The sequence below is a fragment of the Moschus berezovskii genome, chromosome 14 (genome assembly GCF_049115385.1).
Source record: "Moschus berezovskii isolate FMDL1 chromosome 14, NW_MosBer_1.0, whole genome shotgun sequence".
NCBI lineage: Eukaryota > Metazoa > Chordata > Mammalia > Artiodactyla > Moschidae > Moschus > Moschus berezovskii.
The window spans coordinates 14,024,681-14,049,612 of record NC_142473.1 but is presented as its reverse complement, the minus strand read 5'-3'; positions in this window follow the sequence as shown (position 1 = coordinate 14,049,612).

Sequence of the window (24,932 nt, the reverse complement as noted above, 5' to 3'; positions counted from 1 at the left end):
AAAAAGAAAAAACACTTGGCAGAATATACAATTTGCAGAAAATGGAGGCACATATAGTGAGGTTCTTAGTTCAGCGTGCATAAAGATCATAATATTTAAATATATTTTCATATTCAACCTGTCATTTGATCTATATCACCCCAAACACTAAATTTGCATAGAAAATTATTTACCGTGTATTTTAAATCTGATTTTTTTAAGTCATAGGTCATCATCTCAAAATCTAAGCTTTATTCAAAAGAATTTCCAAGTTTCCCAAAACCACACTTTAATATGAAGAACCAGACCTAAGATTCTTAAACTTATACTTTACAATTTTTAACAAAGTCATATAATTTAGCAAAACTGAAAACAGGTAGAGCCTTTTCTTTGCAGCAAGGTGGGGGACACCAGGAGGTGAGGTCAGAAAGGAAGTACAAGAGAGAAAGTACAACCAGAATTAGATTTGAAGATTCTGACTTGTGCCTTGATATAAAAAATATTTAAATAGTATATTAAGGTTCAGTAAACACCTTGAACAGAGATATTTACCCTTCACATAATGACCTTGTTGGGAAAAAAAAAAAGAAAGACCATACAAGAAATCCCTATATTACTTGTAGCATCAGAATTGTATAGTGATCCTCAGGAATAACATTCAGAAATTCTTGCATGTTGTGTATAAACTCACTAGACTGCAAAAGAAGGGGAAAGAGTGAAACATTTATCCTGTGGCTCCTATATCAGCGTTACTAATAACTATAAAATAGTAGATCAGAAGTTTCTTTTGTAGAAACATTTCATCCTTTATTCTTTTATTTCTGCTGTCTGTATCATCCTTTATTTTCATGACACATAACAATCACATGTTGACATTTGAGGAGTTTTCTCAGTTTGCACCCTGCCAACATTTTTTAGTGTTGAAATAAGCTCTTCCCTTTGTACTCAGTATCCAAGATGACAGTATTTCCAACACAATTCTCTTGAAATATTTCGGATGTCTTCCAAATTATTTGAGGTTTTACCTCATTTAACATAAAGGTTTATATATGTTTTCCATTCCCATTCCTATATAACATAAATTGTATTAATAGTGGTAGCAAAATCTCAGTTTATAAGTTTCAAGATATCACAGAAAGATGCAATTGACTGAAGAGAGGATATATACCACTCAAAAATGGATAAAATGATATTTAGGTCTTTCTTTCTCACTTTGGGAAAAGGCTAGTATGCTTTCACTTGTACAAGGTGATTCTTGCTTCAGGTAATGTGAAAACATGGTTTTCTATTTTCCTTCTTTGGAATTTATATGTGGTTACAGAAATTATGTATGGATTTCAGATTTACAAGGGTGGATAGTGATGATGTTGTAATATTCCTTAGCTAAACTGAAACTACGTGTTTCAAAATTTCTTGGTAATGCTCAGATTGGGTTGGCCACAAATAAAATAACATCTCATGTGTTCTCAATTACCTTCAAAATGAACTCTAAATGATAAACCAACATGTCTCATCTCTCATCAATACCCTCCAGCTGTGAATATTCAGACTCACCCAGACTACCTACTCCCATTTTTGAGAGTCACCACAGAGAGTCCCTTGGACTGCAGGGAGATCCAACTAGTCCATCTTAAAGGAGATCAGTCCTGGTTGTTCATTGGAAAGACTGATGCCGAGGCTGAAACTCCAATACTTTGTCCACATCATGCGAAGAGTTGACTCATTGGAAAAGACCCTGATGCTGGGAGGGATTGGGGGCAGGAGGAAAAGGGGATGACAGAGGATGAGATGAATGGCATCACCGACTCGATGCACATGAGTTTGGGTGAACTCCGGAAGTCGGTGATGGTCAGGGATGCCTGGCGTGCTGCGATTTTTGGGGTAGCAAAGAGTTGGACACGACTGAGAAACTGAACTGAACTGAACAGAATGTTTGTTAAGGCACCTTGTATTTACACATGACTTACCTCTGCCTGAAATCATTTTGATTGGCCTTTTCATAGCTAATGCTTTGTAATATTTTAAGAATAATTTCATGAAACTTAAGTATGTGAGTTACATTCTTCTCCTTGTTTCCATATTGTTTCCTATACCCTGACAAGGAATATATTTCTGGCATCTCACTTCTTTGTCTTAGTTTTTATATTCTGATTGCTAAATGAAGGAGTAGATGGAATAATTTATACGGAATTGGTTATAAATATGAAATAATAATTAACAGGACAGTCTAGGCAACTTAAATACCATAACTTTTATGATCAGAGACCGTTGCCTTCCTAAAAAAAAAAAAAAAAAAACTATGCTGCCTTTCTAAACAAATACATTTTTGTGTGGATTATCCCCAATACTTAAAATTTTGAAGGCATTCAGAAAATATAAAAAAGCAGAAAACAGTTTTAACACCAACAACAAAAATGGACAGCTAGACAATAAACTTCTGAAGCAATACAAAATGAAAGTAAGTAAAATGTTGTTTAGCGATTGAAATGTAACAATTTTCTTTATTATCTGAAATGTCTGGGAAAGCTGCTGATATCTGAGTTTTGGCATAATAGAAAGGTAGAGAAAGACATTAAAGACAAGGAGGAACCATGAAATGTCTTGCTGCAAATAATTAATAATCATCACATGCGATTCTTTTACTAATGTCTAGTATTTAACATTGTGATTTAGAGCTTGCTGCTAAGAACGAGTCTATGCCTAACACATAATATGGATTCTTTCTGTATAGATCTACACATTTAAAGAGTTATGGATATAACTCCATATGAAGCTTTGGTCATTAAAATGTTTTATTTTCTCAGGTATTTACCACCACCACCACAAAAATTGAAACAAATGCAGCCTAATGAGGCAGTTGTTCATGGAGGATTGAGACCTTAGTCTAATTTTCCATACCCATCAATTAGCCAGGTGAGTTATAAAAATAATGACTAAAAAAGTAATCACCTAAAATTACATTTAGGATAAAGGATAGAATAGGAGTTTCATTTATTCTACTTATGGCATTCCTGTACTGCCATTTTATATTCTTTTGAAGACTCCATTTATAAATTTATAGAAATGATAGTATTGGGGGATATTAGAAAGTCCTCAGATCCCCAAACACTTTATCATATGCTTACTGATAGATGATATTTTTAAATTTTTTTAATTTTAATTGGAGGCTAATTACTTTACAGTATTTTAGTGGTTTTTGCAAAATTATGCACAAATTACCACTTCAGTATTCTTGCCTTTAGAACTCCATGAACAGTATGAAAAGGCAAAAAGGTATGACACTGAAAGAAGAACTCCCCAGCTCAGTAGGTGCCCAATATGCTACTGGAGAAAAGTGGAGAGATAACTCCAGAAAGAATGAAGAAGAAAAGGAGTAGCCCTCATAGTCAACAAAAGAGTCCAAAATGCAATACTTAGGTGCAATCTCAAAAATGACAGAATGATCTCTGTTTGATTATAAGGCAAGCCATTCAATGTTACAGTAATCCAAGTCTATGCAACAATCAGTAATATTGAAAAAGCTGACACTAAACGATTCTATGAAGACCTAAAAGACCTTCTAGAACTAACACCCAAAAAAGATATACTTTTCATCACAGGGGACTGAAATGCGAAACTAGGAAGTCAAAAGATTCGTGAGTAACAGGCAAGTTTGGCCTTGGAGTACAAAATTAAGCAAGGCAAAGGCTAGCAGAATTTTGCCAAGAGTGCACTGGTCAAAGCAAACTCCCTCTTCCAACACAAGGGAAGACTCTACACATGGACATCACCAGATGGTCAATATCAAAAATAGACTGATTATGTTCTTTGCAGCCAAAGATGGAGAAGTTATATACAGTCAACAAAAGCAAGACTAGCACCTGACTGTGGCTCAGACCATGAACTCCTTATTGCCAAATTCAGACTGAAATTGAAGAAAGTAGGAAAACCACTGGACCATTCAGGCATGACCTAATCAAATCCCTCATGATTATACAGTAGAAGTGACAAACAGATTCAAGGGGTTAGATGTGACAGACAGAGAGCTTGAAGAACTATAGACAGAGGTTAAAGACAATGTACAGGAGGCAGTAATAAAGACCATCCCCAAGAAAAACAAATGCAAAAAGGCAAAAAGGATGTCTGAGGAAGCCTTACAAATAGCTGAGCAAAGAAGAGAAGCTAAAGGCAAAGGAGAAAAGGAAAGATATACCCCTTTAAATGCAGAGTTCCAAAGACTAGCAAGGAGAGGTAAGAAAGCCTTCCTTTGTGATCAATGTAAAGAAACAGAGTAAAACAATAAAATGGGAAAGACTAGAGATCTCTTCAAGAAAATTAGAGATACCAAGGGAATATTTCATGCAATAATGGGCACAATATAGTACAGAAATGGTATGGACCTAACAGAAGCAGAAGATATTAAGAAGAGGTGGCAATAATACACAGAAGAACTATACATAAAAGATCTTCATGACTCAGATAATCACGATGGTGTGATCACTCACCTAGAGCAAGACATCCTGGAATGCAAAGTCAAGTGGGACTTAGGAAGCATCCTTATGAACAAAGCTAGTAAAGGTGATGGAATTCCAATTTAGCTCTTTCAAATCCTAAAAGATGGTGCTATTAAAGTGCTGCATTCAATATGCCAGCAAATTTGGAAAACTCAGCAGTGGCCACAAGACTGAAATAGGCCAATTTTTTTCAGACCCAAGAAAGACAAGGCCAAACAATGTTGAAACTAACACACAATTGCACTCATTTCACACACTAGCAAAATAATACTCAAAATTCTGCAACGAGGCTTCAACAGTACGTGAACTATGAACTTCCCAATGTTTAGTTGGATTTAGAAATGACAGCAAAACCAGAGAGATCAAACTGCCAACATCAGTTGGGTCATAGTAAAAGCAAGAGAAATTTCCAGAGAAACATCTACTTCTGCTTTATTGACTACAGCAAAGCCTTTGACTGTGTGGATCAAAATATAACTGAAAAATTCTTAATGAGAATATCATGTCACCTTACCTGCATCCTGAGAAATCTGTAGGCAGGTCAAGAAGCAAGAGTTAGAACTGGACATGGAACAACAGCCTGGTTCCAAATTGGGAAAAGACTGTGTCAGGTTTGTATATTGTCACCCTGCTTATTTAACTTACATGAAGCGCATATCATGCAAAAAGCCAGGCTTGATGAAGCACAAGCTGGAATCAAGATTGTTGGGAGAAATATCAATAACCTCAGATACTCAGATGACACCACCCTTATGGCAGAAAGAGAAGAAGATCTAAAGAGCCTCTTGATGAAATTGAAATAGGAAAGAGAAAAAGCTGGCTTGAAACTGCACATTCAAAAAACTAAGATCATGGCATCCAGTCCCATCACTTCATGGCAAATAGACGGGGAAACACTGGAAATAGTGAAGTGACAGACTTCATTTTCTTGGGCTCCAAAATCACTGCATATAGTGACTGAAGCCAGGAAATTCAAAGACACTTTCTACTTGGAAGAAAAGTTATGACCAACTAGACAGCATATTAAAAAGCAAAGACATTACTTTGCTAGCAAAGGTCCATTTAGTCAAACCTATGGTTTTTCCAGTAGTCGTGTATGGCTGTGACAGTTGGACTACAGAGAAAACTGAGCACCGAAAAAGTGATGCTTTTGAACTGTGGTGTTGGAAAAGACTCTTGAGAGCTCCTTGCACTTCAAGGAGATCAAACCAGTCAATCCTAAAGGAAATCAGTCCTGAATATTCATTGGAAGGACTGATGTTGAAGCTGAAACTCCAAATCTTTGGCCATCTGATTCGAAGACTGACTCATTGAAAAAGACCCTGGTGCTGGGAAAGATTGAAAGCTTAAGGAGAAGGGTACAACAGAGGATGAGATGGTTGCATGGCATCACTGACTCAAAGGACATGAGTTTGAGCAAGCTCCAGGTGTTGGTAATGGACAGGGAAACCTGGTGTTGCAACCATGGGGTTTCAAAGATTTGGACACGATTTAGCAACTGAACTGAACTGAGCTGCGTATTTCTTAATTTAATACAGGAAAGTAAATGGTAATATCTGTGTCATAGCTGATGAAGTGTTAGTATAGCCAAATATTCTGAATCTTTGCTATTAAAACAAAAATAAAAACAGATAAAGCTACCATTCATCTGATAAAGTTGCTGTGAGGAGTAAAAAACATGAATTTCCAGGCAACTCCACATAATAATATATTTTAGGTACTATGGTTCACTTTTTTGTCTAAATACTCACCATCAGATTATTGTGGAAAGTAAGCTTGAATGGCAGTTGAGATGAGTGAAAATTGAGAAACTTTCAAATCATAGGATAGCAAGGCAGGAATAGAGAGTTGCAATAAAGTTTCAATAAATAAATCCTAGAACCAAAGTATGAGACCATCAGAACTGGCTTGGGACTGCCAGGACCCAAACCATTTTAGATTATTTCACAGAGTTATATTCAAATGAGTTTATTAATCCCTTCAAAGTGCAAGTGAATGTCACTGAGACATGTCTGACTTTATGAGACCCCATGGACACACTCCATGGAATTCTCCAGGCCATAGAGGTAGCTATTCCCCTCTCCAGGCAATCTTCCCAACACAGGGATCAAATCCAGGTCTCCCATATTGTAGGTGGGTTCTTTAACAGCTGAGCAATCTCTTAGATGTTCAATTTTAGCATCTTAAAAGATGGAATAATAATAGCATATATTTAATTAACTGATATGTCTCAAAGCCCCCATCATAAATCACATTTCATTGGATTGCTTTCATAATATTGGAAAAGTTCTATTCAAATATCAGGGCCATTTTCTTATTGTTCAGTCTCCAAGTCGTGTCTGACTCTGCCACTGCATTGACTGCAGCATGCCAGGCTTCCCAGCCCTAACCATCTCTTGGAGTTTGCCCAAATTCAGTCCATTGAATAGGTGTCACCATCCAACAATCTCATCCTCTCTTACCTTCTTCTCCTTCACCCTTCAGTCTTTCCCATCATCAGGATCTTTTCCAATGAGTCAGCTGTTTGCATCAGTTGGCCAAAATATTGGCGCTTCAGTTTTAGCATCAGTCCTTCCAAAGAGTATTCAGTGTTGGTTTCCTTTAAGATTAACTGGTTTGACCTCTTTGCTTTCCAAGGGACTCTCAAGAGTCCTCAGTGCCATAGCTAAAAATAAATTAACAAATTGCTTGCTTTGAAAATATATACTAAAAATATCTCATAAGTTTCAGGCAGAAATAGTGATTGGTAAGTTTTTTATATCTCTATCTTCTTACACAGTGATTGGCACATGAATTGGAGTCAATAAATATTGAATGATTTGATTAAAAAATAGAGAAATGGTCAAATGGAAATTTGGTTGCTAAGCGACTATTTGAATCCATGAAGTCCACCTTCCTTGGGTTAGTAATTCTCGCTTTTCTAATCTCCCTATCACTTTCTTCCATTCCTTCACTACAGTCATTTTTCCCTTCTAGTCTCTTTTCTCTTCTCTTCTTTTCTCCTCTTCTCCTCCAAACACAGCATGTAGAGTGGATAACTGCTGCTGCTGCTGCTGCTAAGTCAGTCGTGTCCGACTCTGTGTGACCCCCTAGACGGAAGCCCACCAGGCTCCCCCATCCCTGGGATTCTCCAGGCAAGAACACTGGAGTGGGTTGCCATTTCCTTCTCCAATGTGTGAAAGTGAAAAGTGAAAGTGAAGTCACTCAGTCGTGTCCGACCTTTAGCTACCCCAGGACTGCAGCCTACCAGGCTCCTTCATCCATGGGATTTTCTAGGCAAGAGTACTGGAGTGGCTTGCCATTGCCTTCTCCGAGAGTGGATAACTACTGACATGTAATTGTTACTATAGATTTTGAGTATCTGTTAAAAAAGCAAATCAATGGCATGCAACCAATATGTATCTCACTAACTTTAAGTTTGTTCTAGAATAGAAAGTGGTATTAAAGAACTTCATTTTTTTTTTAAAGATCAGACTCACTATGTTTAAAATATAAGGGAAAGATAAATGTTTTCTAGTAGATTTAATGAAACAGGATAACAAATTCTGAAGTTCTATTGAGGAAAAACATACCACTTCAGCAAAACTCTACCTATTTATGACCTTTATTTATTTAAGGGACTGTCTCCCCAACCTTCTGTGTTGCTTCAGTTCAGTTCAGTTCAGTCACTCAGTTGTGTCTGACTCTTTGCGACCCCATGTATCACAGCACTCCAGACCTCCCTGTCCATCACCAACTCCTGGAGATCACTCAAACTCACCTCCGTCGAGTCAGTGATGCCATCCAGCCATTTCATTCTCGGTCGTCCCCTTCTCCTTCTGCCCACAATCCCTCCCAGCATCAGAGTCTTTTCCAGGGAGTCAACTCTTCGCATGAGGTGGCCTAAGTATTGGAGTTTCAGCTTTAGCATCAGTCCTTCCAATAAACACCCAGGATCGATCTCCCTTAGAATGGACTGGTTGGATCTCCTTGCAGTCCAAGGGACTCTCAAGATTCTTCTCCAGCACGACAGTTCAAAAGCATCAATTCTTCGGTGATCAGCTTTCTTCACAGTCCAACTGTCACATCCATACATGACCACTGGAAAAGCCATAGCCTTGACTAGATAGACCTTTTTTGGCAAAGTAATGTCTCTGATTTTTAATATGCTATCTAGGTTTGTCACAACTTTCCTTCCAAGGAGTAAGAGTCTTTTAATTTCATGGCTGCAATCAGCATCTGCAGTGATTTTGGAGCCCAAAAAAAATAAAGTCTGACACTGTTTCCCCATCTATTTCCCATGAAGTGTTGGGACCAGATGCCATGATCTTAGTTTTCTGAATACTGAGCTTTAAGCCAACTTTTTCACTCTTCTCTTTCACTTTCATCAAGAGGCTCTTTAGTTCCTCTTTACTTTTTGCCATAAGGGTGGTGTCATCTGCATATCTGAGGTTACTGATATTTCTCCCGGCAATCTTGATTCCAGATTGTGCTTCTTCCAGCCCAGTGTTCCTCATGATGTACTCTGCATATAAGTTGAATAAGCAGGGTGACAATATACAACATTGACATACTCCTTTCCCTATTTGGAACCAATCTGTTGTTCCATGTACAGTTCTAACTGTCGCTTCCTGACCTGCATACAGGTTTCTCAAGAGGAAGGTCAGGTGGTCTGGGATTCCCATCTCTTTCAGAATGTTCCACAGTTTCTTGTGATCCACACAGTCAAAGGCTTTGGCATAGTCAATAAAGCAGAAACAGATGTTTTTCTGGAACTCTCTTGCTTTCTCCATGATCCAGCGGATGTTGACATTTTGATCTCTGGTTCCTCTACCTTTTCTAAATCCAGCTTAAACATCTGGAAGTTCACAGTATACGTATTGCTGAAGCCTGGCTTGGAGAATTTTGAGCATGACTTTACTAGCGTGTGAGATGAGTGCAAATGTGCGGTAGTTTGAGCATTCTTTGGTATTGCCTTTCTTTGGGATTGGAATGAAAACTGACCTTTTCCAGTCCTGTGGCCACTGCTGAGGTTTCCAAATTTGCTGGCATATTGAGTGTGCACTTTCACAGCATCATCTTTCAGGATTTGAAATATCTCAACTGGAATTCCATCATCTCCACTAGCTTTGTTCGTAGTGATGCTTTCTAAGGCCCACTTTACTTCACATTCCAAGATGTCTGGCTCTAGATGAGTGATCACACCATCGTAATTATCTGGGTCATGAAGATTTTTTTTGTACAGTTCTTTTGTGTATTATTGCCACTTCTTAATTTCTTCTGTTTCTGTTAGGTCCATGCCATTTCTGTCCTTTTTGAGCCCCTCTTTGCATGAAATGTTCCCTTGGTATCTCTAATTTTCTTGAAGAGATCTCTAGTCTTTCCTATTCTGTTGTTTTCTTCTATTTCTTTGCATTGATCTCTGAGGAAGGCTTTCTTGTCTCTCCTTGCTATTCTTTGGAACTCTGCATTCAGCTGCTTATATCTTTCCTTTTCTCCTTTGCTTTTCTCTTCTCTTCTTTTCAGAGCTATTTGTTAGGCCTCCCCAGACGGCAATTTTGCTTTTTTGCATTTCTTTTCCATGGGGATGATCTTGATCCCTGTCTCCTGTACAATGTCACGAACCTCCGTCCATAGTTCATCAGGCACTCTATCAGATCTAGTCTCTTAAATCTGTTTCTCACTTCCATTGTATAATCATAAGGGGTTTGTTTTAGTTCATACCTGAATGGTCTAATGGTTTTCCCTACTTTCTTCAATTTCAGTCTGAATTTGACAATAAGGAGTTCATGATCTGAGCCACTGTCAGCTCCCAGTCTTGTTTTTGCTGACTGTATAGAGCTTCTCCATTTGCCTGCAAAGAATATGATCAATCTGATTTCAGTATTGACCACCTGGTGATGTCCATATGTAGAGTCTTCTCTTGTGTTGTTGGAAGAGGGTGTTTGCTATGACCATTGCGTTCTCTTGGCACAACTCTATTACCCTTTGCCCTCCTTCATTCCGTACTCCAAGGTCTTCTTTAGTTTATCTCAGTAATATTGTGTAGCTTTTAGTGTACTTACATACATTTTGTTACTTTATTTCTAAATATTTCATTTTTGATACTATTATAAATGGTATTTTTCTCTACTTACATTTGTAGTACAGTGTCAGCTATAAGTAGGAGGTCAGTAAATATTTATTGGCCCATTGCTAATTGTATTCTATGCTCATCTGATATATCTCTCTATTTTAATAAATTTAGTAGGTAAGCAAGATTTTTCTCTTAATTAAAGGAAGGTAGGCTTCTCATGGGAGTGATTACTGACATATCTGTTCTTTCTTCTGTTTTGTCTATTTTCTTAATTCATTATGATATTTGGATATACTCTCCTAGGACTATGTCCTTCTGTTTGGCCACACTCCTCTTATAAGATTATTTTTGGAGCTTTAGGTAATTTAATTACTCATTTTTAGCTGTTGTGATTACTGTTCAATACCTAGAAACACAGCATTACAATCAGAAGCTATAAATATAGAACATAGAATTTTCCATAGTAAACAAGTTCTCCCTGGATTTTCCTTATTAAGATATCTTTCTTTAATGCATTTATTTCTGGCTGTGCTGGGCATTTGTTGCTGTGTGTTGGGTTTTCTCTATTGGGGCGCAGGGGCTTCTCTTTATTGCGGTACAGAGGCTTCTCATTGCAGTGGCATCTCTTGTCACTGAGCATGGGCTCTAGGGTCTAAGTTTCAGTGTTACAATTCCTGAGCTCTACAGCACAGGCTCAATAGTTGTGGCCCAGGGGATTAATTGCTCTCTGGCAAGTGGGATTTTCCTGGACCAGGGATGAAACCCTCTCTCCATAATTGGCAGGCAGATTCTTTACCACTGAGCCAGCCAGAAAAGCCCCTTTATTATGGTATCTTTAAGTGAAATGTGTATTTTAAAGTAGAATTGCAAAATGTAAGTTCTACATGTGTAATCTGAACAAATACAATGAATGTATTTATTTATATATTTAAGAAACATTTAATAGTGCAAGAGTCACATAATATATAGATACTGAGGATAAAAAGATGAGTAAGATATAATTAGTTGTATTATCGATAATTACATTGTTATATAAGTATATATGGATATATGCATAACAAGTAAGTGTATTTATAACATATCAGCATATAAAAGATATTAACTATAGGTATAAATATTGTGAAAACATTTAATTTTAACATAGTCATTGCAATTTTCTCAAAGGATAAAAAAAAACTTCAGTAACTTTTGGAGTATACCAAGTTATACCAAGACCAAAAAAAGTTTGGTGGTTAGAATTTCAGCAGCATAAAAGTTGAAATATTGTATCGCATAATTTGAATAGTCAATTTAAAATGTTATATTTATTGGAATTCATCATCCAAAGTGGTGAAACTGTTCAGAGAGCCAGCCATTTGTATTCTATTACTTCAGATAAGACTTGGATTTGCAAATTCAGCTTCATGCCTTTCTTTTATGGTTAAAATTTAAAACCAAATAAAGTATGAATCAAAGGAAAAAATCCCCTTGTCTATAAATATATTGTCATTTAAATGGATGCTATACACATAGTAGGCTCTCTATAAACGAAAAGTTCATTATTAAATGTACACATTAGATTTAAAAAGTTTAAGTTTCTTATAAAAAATACTTGTGGAACTAAAAATAATCATCATACATAAAAATTCACATTAAGTATTTGTGTTTCAAATTCACATTTTCAACAGCAAATGAAAATCTCTTGTTACTGGAAAAGCTCTGTGTGTGGGGGAGGTATTCACAATATATTAATTATCAATTACTATACAGCTCAGGCACAATTAGTTTGTCAAATGTGCTTTATTTTTAGATGATGTATAAGAAAATATTATTTTACAGTAGTAATGATAATAATTAAATACAACTTTCTATAAGGTATATAAAAAGTCATATCTTTTGAGAGTCAAAATTATGAACAAAATAAATTGGTTATATTACCGAAGGTTTGATTACAGTTATGATGAATGAGAATAACAACATTCCTACCAAAACCAAGTTTAAAAAGCTAACATTTTCCTTTAAAAAACTTTAGTTAAAAATTGGAAAGAAGCTGAAGCACAATTTGACAGAGGTAAAATTCTGGAAAAAGAAGTAGCAACTCAAAAAAGAAAAAAAAAAGAAAAATGAGCTCAAATTTTGCAGCCCATTTTGTTCTTAGGACATTTGTCAGTTCTAAATAAAGAGCAAGAAGTTGAAGTCTGGGAAAGAGCCCTGGCTAGGAGCAGCTACCAAGAGGCAAGAAAATTAACAGAGATGCAATATTCCCCTTAGGCTATGATGGAAAGCTGATAGAGATAAAAGAATGCTCCAATTCCAGTGAGAAGAATGGGTTGGGAAATGACTTCACTGCCCTGTCAGTTTTCACATCAAGGCATTCAGTTAATTCTGAACTTTTGCAGTGTTGGAGGTTAACATTACCTATGGCTGATTCTTGTTGATGTATAACAGAAAACCACAAAATTCTATAAAACAGTTATCCTTCAATTTAAAAGAATACATAAAGTGGCAAAACAACAACAACAACAAAACAAGTCTCTTAGACTTTCCTGGAGATCTGGTGTTAAGACTCCATGCTTCCAATACAGGGAGTGTGTGTTCAATCCCTGATCAGGAAACTAAGCTGTCACATACACAATCTGGTAATCATCTCAGATTCTCAGAACACACAGGAAGCTATACCTTAGCCAGAGTGACAGCTCTAGTGACAGAGGTCAGCTTTGATCCTTACAAATGAACTTTGAAACCTGTCAAAAAAAAGTCTACTTTTTTTGAACTATAAAGGTCAAAATTGATTATTTTGTTAAGAGACAGGGGTTGAAATTCAAAAGATGATCAGACATAAACAGACTCAGTGATAAACTTGACACTGTATTTCTAAGAAATTTTTTAAATAGATATAATTATTATATTTTAAATATAGGATAAAATATATCATCTGAAAATCCTACCTTGACAAACCACTCTGATAGCAGAATGGACACAACGGAAAAAAGGAATTAATATACTGAAAGGAACCAAAAGGCAGAGTAACAGTAAGCATTCATATTGAAGCACATAGAGAAACTAAAGACTAGAAAAATACCATAAATGATATATGAAACAAAATCAAAAGCCTAGCATATATTTTGAGTTTATTTTTTTAATTTAAATAAATGCTTAATTTAAGCACAGTTTTCTAGTTATAGAAAAGTCATATAAAGAGTACAAGCAGCTCCTATATATTTTTCACCCAGTTTTCTCTATTGTTTTCCTTTTTAACTTTTATTGGAGTATAGGTAGATTCACAATGTCTTATTACTTTCAGCTATACAGCAAAGTCGGAGAAGGCAATGGCAACCCACTCCAGTACTCTTGCCTGGAAAATCCCATGGGCAGAGGAGCCTGGTAGGCTGCAGTCCATGGGGTCGCAGAGTCAGACACAACTGAGCGACTTCACTTTCACTTTTTACTTTCATGAATTGGAGAAGGAAATGGCAACCCACTCCAGTGTTCTTGCCTGGAGAATCCCAGGGATGGCGGAGCCTGGTGGGCTGCCGTCTATGGGGTCGCACAGAGTCGGACAAGACTGAAGCCACTTAGCAGCAGCAGCATACAGCAAAGTGAATCAGTTACACGTATACATATTTCACTCTTTTTAAAGATTCTTTTAAAATGTCTAGAATATTTTTAATCAGAGTAATACAAAGAAAAAAGGGAATAGAGTAAAGCAATACTTCAAGAAACACAGGTAAAGGATTTCCTTAAATCAAATACTAACATCAAATCACAGGTGTAGTAAATTCTGTACTCCCAGCAAAATGAATACAAAGAAATCTGCATCTCCGTACATCATGACAAACCAAGCCAAAAAAAAAAATAATATAAAGATGCTTTAACAGCAGGCATAAACAGGGACACATTACACTTGAAAGAGCAACAGTAGTACTGTTCATAGAAATACAGAAACCAGAAAAAAAAAAAACTACAGCCATATTCAGACAAAATAAAATGCTGAATATTATATATTCAGCAAAAATATCATCATTAATGGAATTAAAGATGATTTCAAACAAGCAACTAAGGAACATATTAATACGCCTACCCTTACCGCATAATTGCACTCATCTCACACGCTAGTAAACTCATGCTCAAAATTCTCCAAGCCAGGCTTCAGCAATATCTGAACCGTGAACTTCCAGATGTTCAAGCAGGTTTTAGAAAAGGCAGAGGCACCAGAGATCAAATTGCCAACATCCGCTGGATCATGGAGAAAGCAAGAGAGTTCCAGAATAACATCTATTTCTGCTTCATTGACTATGCCAAAGCCTTTGACTGTGTGGATCACAAGAAACTGTGGAACATTCTGAAAGAGATGGGAATACCAGACCACCTGACCTGCCTCTTGAGAAACCTGTATGCAGGTCAGGAAGCAACAGTTAGAACTGTACATGGAACAACAGATTGGTTCCAAATAGGGAAAGGAGTATGTCAATGTTGTATATTGTCACCCTGCTTATTCAACTTATATGCAGAGTACATCATGAGGAACACTGGGCTGGAAGAAGCACAATCTGGAATCAAGATTGCCGGGAGAAATATCAGTAACCTCAGATATGCAGATGACACCACCCTTATGGTAGAAAGTGAAGAGGAACTAAAGAGCCTTTTGATGAAAGTGAAAGAGGAGAGTGAAAAGGTTGTCTTGAAGCTCAACATTCAGAAAACAAAGATCACGGCGTCTGGTCCCATCACTTCATGGGAAATAGATGGGGAAACAGTGGAAACAGTGTCAGACTTTATTTTTTGGGGCTCCAAAATCACTGCAGATGCTGATTGCAGCCATGAAATTAAAAGACGCTTACTCTTTGGAAGGAAAGTTGTGACAAACCTAGATAGCATATTAAAAAGAAAAGACATTACTTTGCCAACAAAGGTCTGTCTAGTCAAGGCTATGGCTTTTCCAGTGGTCATGTATGGATGTGAGAGTTGGACTGTGTAGAAAGCTGATCACCGAAGAATTGATGCTTTTGAACTCTGGTGCTGGAGAAGACTCTTGAGAGTCCCTTGGACTGCAAGGAGGTCCAACCAGTCCATTCTAAAGGAGACCAATCCTGGGTGTACTTTGGAAGAACTGATGCTGAAGCTCAGACTGCAATACTTTGGCCACCTCATGCGACGTGTTGATTTACTGGAAAAGACTCTGATGCTGGGAGGGATTGGGGCTGGGAGGAGATGGGGACGACAGAGAAGGAGATGGCTGGATGGCATCACCGACTCGATGGACATGAGTTTGAGTGAACTCCAGGAGTCGGTGATGGACAGGGAGGCCTGGCGTGCTGTGATTCATGGGGTCCCTTCAGTTCAGTTCAGTTCAGTCGCTCAGTCATGTCTGACTCTTCGCGACCCCATGAATCACAGCACGTGAGGCCTCACTGTCCATCACCAACTCCCGGAGTTCACTCAAACTCATGTCCACAGAGTCAGTGATGCCATCCAGCCATCTCATTCTCTGTCGTCCCCTTCTCCTCCCGCCCCCAACCTTTCCTAGCATCAGTCTTTTCCAGTGAGTCAACTCGTTGCATGAGGTGGCCAAAGTACTGGAGTTTCAGCTTTAGCATCAGTCCCTTCAATGAACACCCAGGATTGATCTCCTCTAGAATGGACTGGTTGGATCTCCTAGCAGTTCAAGTGTCTCTCAAGAGTCTTCTCCAGCACCACAGTTCAAAAGCATCAATTCTTCGGCGATCAGCCTTCTTCATAGTTCAACTCTCACATCCATACATGACCACGGGAATAACCATAGCCTTGACTAGATGGACCTTGGTTGGCAAAGTAATGTCTCTGCTTTTCAATATACTATCCAGGTTGGTCATAACTTTCCTTCCAAGGAGTAAGCGCCTTTTAATTTCATGGCTGCAATCAGCATCTGCAGTGATTTTGGAGCCCAAAAAAATAAAGTCTGACACTGTTTCCACTGTTTCCCCATCTATTTCCCATGAAGTGATGGGATCAGATGCCGTGATCTTTGTTTTCTGAATGTTGAGCTTCAAGCCAACCTTTTCACTCTCCTCTTTCACTTTCATCAAGAGGCTTTTGAGTTCCTCTTCACTTTCTGCCATTAGGGTGGTGAACCCTTACATAAACAATAAAGAGTGCTGTTTGTGTATAAAGACTGTCATTCTAGATGGAAACAGAAGAAGCAGGAAGAAAAGATTACACTTGAAAGAGTAAATGTGTATATGATATATATTGGATATTAGCTATAAAAAATATTTATGGATACAGTAAATATATATATAATTAAAATATATGACCCCCAAAATGAGAGGTTTTTAACACAATTTAGACTGTCTAATATAATAGTTTGTATAAGATAAAATGATTCCAAAATTCATGTTTAATTTTCTATTACAAATTCTTAGTAAATAATGTACATATAATAAGTTGATCATATAATTTAAAAAGTAATTCAAAGAAGTTGAGAAAGTTGAGTATATACCAAAACAATTAGTAAGATATACATATAAGTATATAGAAATGGATAAATATGGGACTTATGTTAAAAAAAACAACAACAACTATATACTAAGTAAAAGACTAAGATTGTCAGATTATAATTTTTAAAGCAGGTTATATAGTTCTTACCTGAGATATACATTACATATATGCAGAGAGAGAGAGACTAAATATTCAGTTCAGTTCAATTCAGTTCAGTCGCTCAGTCATGTCCAACTCTTTGCGACCCCATGAATCACAGCACATCAGGCCTCCCTGTCCATCACCAACTCCCAGAGTTCACTCAAACTCATGTCCACAGAGTCAGTGATGCCATCCAGCCATCTCATTCTCTGTCGTCCCTGTCTCCTCCCACCCCCAATTCTTCCTTGCATCAGAGTCTTTTCCAGTGAGTCAACTCAACCCATGAAGTGGCCAAAGTAATGGAGTTTCAGCTTTAGCATCAGTCCTTCCAATGAACACCCAGGATTGATCTCCTTTAGAATGGACTGGTATTAGAGGATGGAAAAATTATGTAATTCCAGGAAAAGCCCGACTGAAATTCAGCTTACATCCCTATATTGTTGCAGCTGCTGCTTAGTCTCTAAGTTGTATCTGACTCTTTGTGACCACGTGGCCTGAAGCCTGTCCAGCTCCTCTGTCCGTGTGATTTCCCAGGCAACAATACTGGAGTAGGTTGCCATTTCCTTCTCCCAGGCTTCTTCCTGACTCAAGGATCCAACTGCATCTCCTGCGTTGGCAGTTGGTTCTTTGCTGCTGAGCCACCAGGGGAGGACTAGATCCCTATATTAGTATATATAAAAAAGGAAACTTTAAAGCATTGTGTTCCTGGAAGAAAAAAAAATTATTATATAAACATTTGTAATTTGTTTACCAACAATAACATGACCTCAAATATATAATATTAAGAAAAAATTAAAGCAACTAGAGTAGATATAGAAAAAGCTACATTCATCCAGATGATGGTGTTAAAGTGCAGCACTCAATATGCCAGCAAATATGGAAAACATGACGGAAAAAGTTCAGTTTTCATTCCAATTCCAAAGAAAGGCAATGCCAAAGAATGTTCAAATTACCCCACAACTGCACACATTTTCCATGCTAGCAAAGTAATGCTCAAAATTTTCCAAGCCACGCTTCAACTGTACATGAACTGAGAACTTCCAGATGTTCAAACTGGATTTAGAAAAGGCAGATTAACCAAAGATCAAATTGCCAAAATTCATTGGGTCACAGAAAAAACAAGAGAATTCAGAAAACAAAAAATCTATTTACTTCACTGACTACACTAAAGTCTTTGTGTGAAAAGTGAAAGTGAAAGTAGCTCAGTAGTGTCCGACTCTGTGACCCCATGGACTATACAGACCATGGAATTCTCCAGGCCAGAATACTTGAGTGGAACTTTCCCTTCTCCAGGGGATCTTCCCAACCCAGGGACTGAACCGAGGTCTCCGGCATTGCTGGTTGATTCTCTATAAGCTGAGCCACAGGGGAAGCCTGTGTGGATCTCAACAAACTGGAAAATTCTTCTAGAGATGGGAATACCATCTAGAGAATGGGAATATCTGCTTCCTGAGATATCTGTATGCAGGTCAAGAAGCAACAGTTAGAACCAGATATGGAACAAAGGACTGGTTCCAATTGGGAAAGGAGTTCATCAAGGCTGTATATTGTCACCATGCTTTTTAACTTATATGTAGAGAACATCATGCAAAATGCCAGGCTGCATGAAGCACAGGAATCACGATTGCTGGGAGAAATATCAATAACCTCAGATATGCAGATGACACCACTCTTATGGCAGAAAGTGAAGAAGAACTAAAGAGCCTCTTGATGAAAGTGAAAGAGGAGAGTGAAAAAACTGGCTTAAAACTCAACATTCAAAAAGCAAAGATCATGACATCCAGTCCCATCAGTTCAAGGCAAATAGATGGGGAAACAAAGGGAACAGTGACAGACTTTCTTTTCTTGGACTTCAAAATCACTGCAGATGCTGACTGCAGCCATGAAATTTAAAAGACACTTGTTCCTTGGAAGAAAAGCAAATAAAAACCTAGACAGTGTGTTAAAAAGCAAAGACAATATTTTGTTGACAAAGGTCCGTCTAGTCAAAGCCATGGTTTTCCAGTAGTCATGTATGGATGTGAAAGTTAGCCCATAAAGAAGGCTGAGGGCTGAAGAATTTATGCTTTAGAACTGTGGTGTTGGAGAAGACTCTCGAGAGTCCCTTGGACTGCAAGGAGATCCAACCAGTCAGTCCTAAAGGAAATCACTTCTGGATATTCATTAGAAGTACTGATATTGAAACTGAAACTCCAATACTTTGGCCACCTGATGCGAAGAGGAAAATACCCTGATGCTGGGAAAAATTGAAGGCAGGAGGAGAAGGGGACAACAAAGGATGAGATGGTTGGATAGCATCATGACTTAATAGACATGAGTTTGAGCAAGCTCCAGGAGTTTCATGAAGGACAGGGAAGCCTGGCATGCTGCAGTCCATGGGGTATCAAAGAGTCAGACATGACTGAGCAACTGAACAGCAATATTCAGAGTGGGATATTTCAAAACACCTTACACAAAAGTGATAAAACAAGCAAAGAAATAGTAGTGATGACAGGAAATTTGCATAGAAAAATTAACTGTTTTGACCTAATTGATATAGATGGGATAATGAGAGAAACAACAAAATAATATATGTTCCTTTCAACTATTTATGATGTCCATTCCAAATTTGGTTCTGTATTTGTTCGACATTGCAAACTTCAAGAAATTTCGTAAGAATTAAGTCACTCAGGATATATTCTTTGATGTAGTCAAATTAATTAAAAAAAATAACAGAAAAAATAGAGAAATTTTAAAAGGTTTAGACATTGATTATTTTCCAGAAAAAAACTTCATTGTCAAAATAAATTATGAAGTTAGTACTATGTTGAACTAAATGATTTAAAAAAAAAACACTTCATGCCAAAATTAATGATGCATTTAATGCAGGCAAATTTAGAATATTATAGGGAATTCAGAACCTATAAGGAAATTAGGATCTTAAAACTCATATATAAAAAGAAAAAAAAAACCCAATATTGATAAAGCTATCTCAACTAATTTTTAAAAAGTTAACCTAAAGCTTAAAGAAAGGAAAAATAATAATGTACATTAATAAAATAGAGATTAGAAAATCAACAAAATAAGTTACTTTTAAAGATAAATAAAACTAATAAAACACAATTAAGATTAATCAAGAAAAAAGAATAGGTACAATAAACTTTTATACGCAATGAAAAGGAGTCCTTCACTATTTATCAATTAGATGCTAAAAAGATATAAGTTAACATTAACAATCCTGTAGCATTGAATTTGAAAATTTCAGTTAAATGGAAAAAATTAAAAAAATAGAGGAGTTAAAAAACCAATCAAAAGGAAAAATATTGAAGTTGTTTATTGTCTATTTTAAAATTGAATCTATATTTACAGCTCACCTTATAAAGATCTCTACGAACAAACTAATTCACCTGTTAAGTTTCTCGTATGTTCTGTTAAAGACAAAAGAGCACCAACTTTTCTTTGGACAAATGCAATGTATACAAAAAGTGAAAATGCTTCTGAACAAAGGAGACAGCATAACTTTAACATCAAATATGACAATAAAATACATGAAATATAAGTAACAAGCAAATATTTTCTTAGAAATAAATGCAAATTTCTAAGCAAAATATTAGTAAGTAAAACATTGGGATGTATCAAAAGGATAATGCCTCAGGACAAAGTTGAATTAGTGCCAGAATGAAACTTTGTTTTTAAACACCACAGGTCAGACAATGTAACTAATCAGTTCAGTTCAGTCCCTCAGTCATGTCTGACTCCTTGCGACCCCATGAATCACAGCATGCCAGGCCTCCCTGCCCATCACCAACTCCCGGAGTTCATCCAAACCCATGTATATCGAGTCGGTGATGCCATTCAACCATCTCATCCTCTATCGTTCCCGTCTCCTCCTGCCCTTAATCTTTCCCAGCATCAGGGTCTTTTGCATGAGTTAGCTCTTTGCATCAGGTGGCCAAAGTACTGGAGTTTTAGCTTCAAAATCAGTCCTTCCAATGAACACCCAGGACTGATCTCCTTTAGGATGGACTGGTTGGATCTCCTTGCAGTCCAAGGGACTCTCAAGAGTCTTCTCCAGCACCACAGTTCAAAAGCATCAATTCTTCAGTGATCAGCTTTCTTCACAGTCCAACTCTAACATCCATACATGAATTCACCCTAAATTCATCTATGGATTCATTGAAATGCCAACTGAAATTCCAGGTGGATTTTTCAACACACTCACAAGCTGATTTTAAAATTGATATGGAAGAGTAAAAGGATAAGAATAACCAAGACAATTTTGAAAAACAAAGTTAAAAAATGGAGAGCTTATACTATCAGATCTCAACGCTTCTTATAAACTCAACAATTGAACCTATGCAGTATTGGGGAAAGTATAAATACATAAATTAGAACAGAGGTCATGTATTGGCATCTGATTTAAGAAAATATGACACTGCAAAACAGGGAAGAAAGGAGGGTCTTATCAACAAAGTTTTTAAATGTTTAATTTTATATGCATATGAAAATATGACTCTTTTCCCTACTTCACACCATAAACAAACATCAATTCCATAATTTATCAGGAAATATTTCTTAAATGAACACACTCTTATTAACACACCACAAATATTAATCATAATATGATTTTTTGAAAAACTGGATGACATTAAATCTTTCCTGTGCTTTAAGCAATTATTAAACTGTTAAATGTTAAGATAGGAAGAAAAAGTATATATAACATAAATTTGAAAACAAATTGATATACCAGATATAGAAAGAATTCATATTTATCAAGGAGAAAACAGCATATAACTTTAAAAAGAATATCCAAATAAGAAAATCACTAAAACATAAAATTACATGGCTGATACCTGACAAAGTAAGCCAAGTTGAAAAATGCATATATTGTAAGATTTCATCTGTAGAAAGTTTGATAACAGGGAAAACTAACTTATGGTGTTGAAAATTAAGGGAGTCATTATCCTTGGTGTGTTAATTAGGAACTGGAAGAAAGCACAATGAGGAATCTGGGGTTTCAATAACACCTTATTATTCAACCTACCACTAATTACATTAATATGTTCAGTGGATAAAAATCAGCAACTGCACACTTGCCATTTGTAATTGTATAGATGTTTTGTGTATGATATACTTAATAGACACATTATTATTCTAAATATCTATATTCTAAAAGAAATTACAAGCCTTCCCACCCAAAATAAACTTTAAGCCAAGATTACCATTCACCATAGCTTCTGGCGAGGCTGAACCTGAAGTGAGATAGGCTTCTAAATTTTGTTCAGAAGTATCTTGCTTATGGACTTCCTTGGTGACTCAGTGGTAAAGAATCTGCCTGCAATGCAGGAGACCCAGGCTCAATCTCTGGGTCAGAAAGATCCTCTGGAGAAAGAAAAAGCAACCCACACTAGTATTTTTGCATGCGAGATCCCATGGACAAAAGAGCCTAATGGGCTACAGTCCAGGGAGTTGCAAGAGTCAGCCACGATTGAGCAACTAAACAATTTAGGTGATGGGTAAGTTTATAGGATAATTTTATTTTTATTACACATTTGCACACACACACATGTAATTGGAAATTTAATTTATGTGGTTAACATTTCTCCAGGCTTTTCTCCATGTTCAGGAAGTAGAGATGAGGTGGGCTTATACTAAAAATTATTGTACAAATTCAACAACAGTTTCTGAACCTCAAGTCTCCATGTGAAATTTAAGTCACCCCAGCCCTGTATATTGTCCTCAGTAATCCCTTCAAGTGCCCAGGTGTTTTTGTCAACTTACAGAAGCCCTGTCAGCTCATTTTCCTTCTATTATTTTCTCCCTTGTCTCTTCTTTTATCAAAGCTAATGCAGAGGCATGTGCTGTCCATAAAATTTCATAAGATTACCCACTGTGGTCATTGTTTCAGCTGGCACTCATTCTAAAGTGTTTTAAGGCTCCCCCACTGTGAGAAAGCCACCATGCTGTGACAAGCCAACCATGCCTGACTTTCCTCTGTTGTACTAGGGTCCATGGGGGATCAATGCCCCTGTCATTTTTGCAGACACCCAGTGCTGAATTCTGTGCCATGATTCATAACTTAAATCTGGATTTAAGGACAATAATAAAAATTAACATGGACAGAAACCTCAATAGTTAAAGCAAACCAAAAATACTTCAATACAAGCAAACTCCATGAGTGTGTGGTATGTATTTTGTCAAAAATATGAATTGAGAGAAAATAACATTTAAGAACATTTAAGTGCAGTGCTTAGACATTTCAGGACCACAATTGAAAGGATGTATGTGTAAATTCCATATACAAATATTTATAGAAAAATTTTGGTGCTAACTTTCCTTCTTTATTATGTCTCATATTGTATTATACTCAAAAGTTAAAACTTAAAAGAAAGGATTAAAAAGTAGCAAAGGGAAGAGATTATTCACTCTAAAATCAAGATCAGTAAAGACAAGCATTAATATATAATAAATATAAAATTATAAAATAATAAATATATATGTATTATTAAATATATAACAATAAATATAAAAATATTTTATATTCTAAAACCTCCATTCTAAAACAACTGAAAAAAATATCAGTTTTGAGGAACACTCTGAACATAAATGCAATTCATTGTTACTGTACTGATTATTTATTTTTAAACAAGATTTAAATTAGAAGATGAAAATAATTATAATAATGTAAACTTTAAACAATTAAAAGTAAGTTGCTATAATTGTTATTCTAATGGTGAATTAAATGATTATTATAAGAAATGCTTCCAGAAAATAATTTTTTTAAGTATTTGAAAACATGTGTGACTGAATAAGGTTGACAGAGAATAGTTATTTCAAAGAAAATTTTCACAGAAATGTCTATACCAAGAAACTTCCAGAATATCCCACTTGTCAAATTGCCTGAAAATATCAAGACTGACTGAAAAGAGTTTTTGTGGCCAAACATTACTAATTTACTAGATATCAGGTTTCCCTAAGAGGCTGAAATATTCTAAAATTAGTATAATTGTTAACTCTTCAAAAAAGTCTAAAAGTTGTACAGTCAAAGCAAGATAATGCTTTCAAGAAATGATAACTTGTACCATACCACAAAATTGCATGAAGCGAACCACTGAAAATGAAGCTCTTTGAGGATATTTCACTGGCATTACAGACTTCCATAATTCTTATTTTCTAGTAAAGTCAGCCATCCCAATAAATGTACCTATTAACATAGCTTCTCAGCTAGCAGATTAGATCAAACTAGAAAAAAACTAGAAAATGACCTGGAAATGTTCCCCCATGAAGGGCTCTGCTAGATAAGCCCGAAATGAGTCTGACCCATGAGGAGACTGAATCAGGGCCAAAATCAAGCTTTTATCTAACATATCTCTTATACAGCTGTGTTATCAGGCATAGGAAGGACAGGCATACTCCCTCAGGAAAGGAGGGGATCCTTAGAATTAGCTCTCAGGTAACCCTGAATATTCACTGGAAAGACTGATGCTGAAACTGAAGCTCCAGTTTTTTGGTCATCTGATCCAAACAGATAACTCACTGGAAATGTCTCTGATTCTGGGAAAGATCAAGGGCAAAAGGAGAAAGAAGGTGTCGGAGGATGAGATGGCTGGATGGCGTGACTGATGCAATGAACATGAACACTTGGTCAAACTCTGGGAGATGGTGAGGGACAAGGACACCTGGTGTGCTGCAGTCCATGGGGTCACAAAGTCGGACATGACTGGGTGACTGAACAACAACAACAGGCTAGGGTGGCTATGTGAAGTTATCTTGAATGTGTATGTGTGTTATGGGCAATTAAGGATGAATTCAGTACATGGCATTGTACA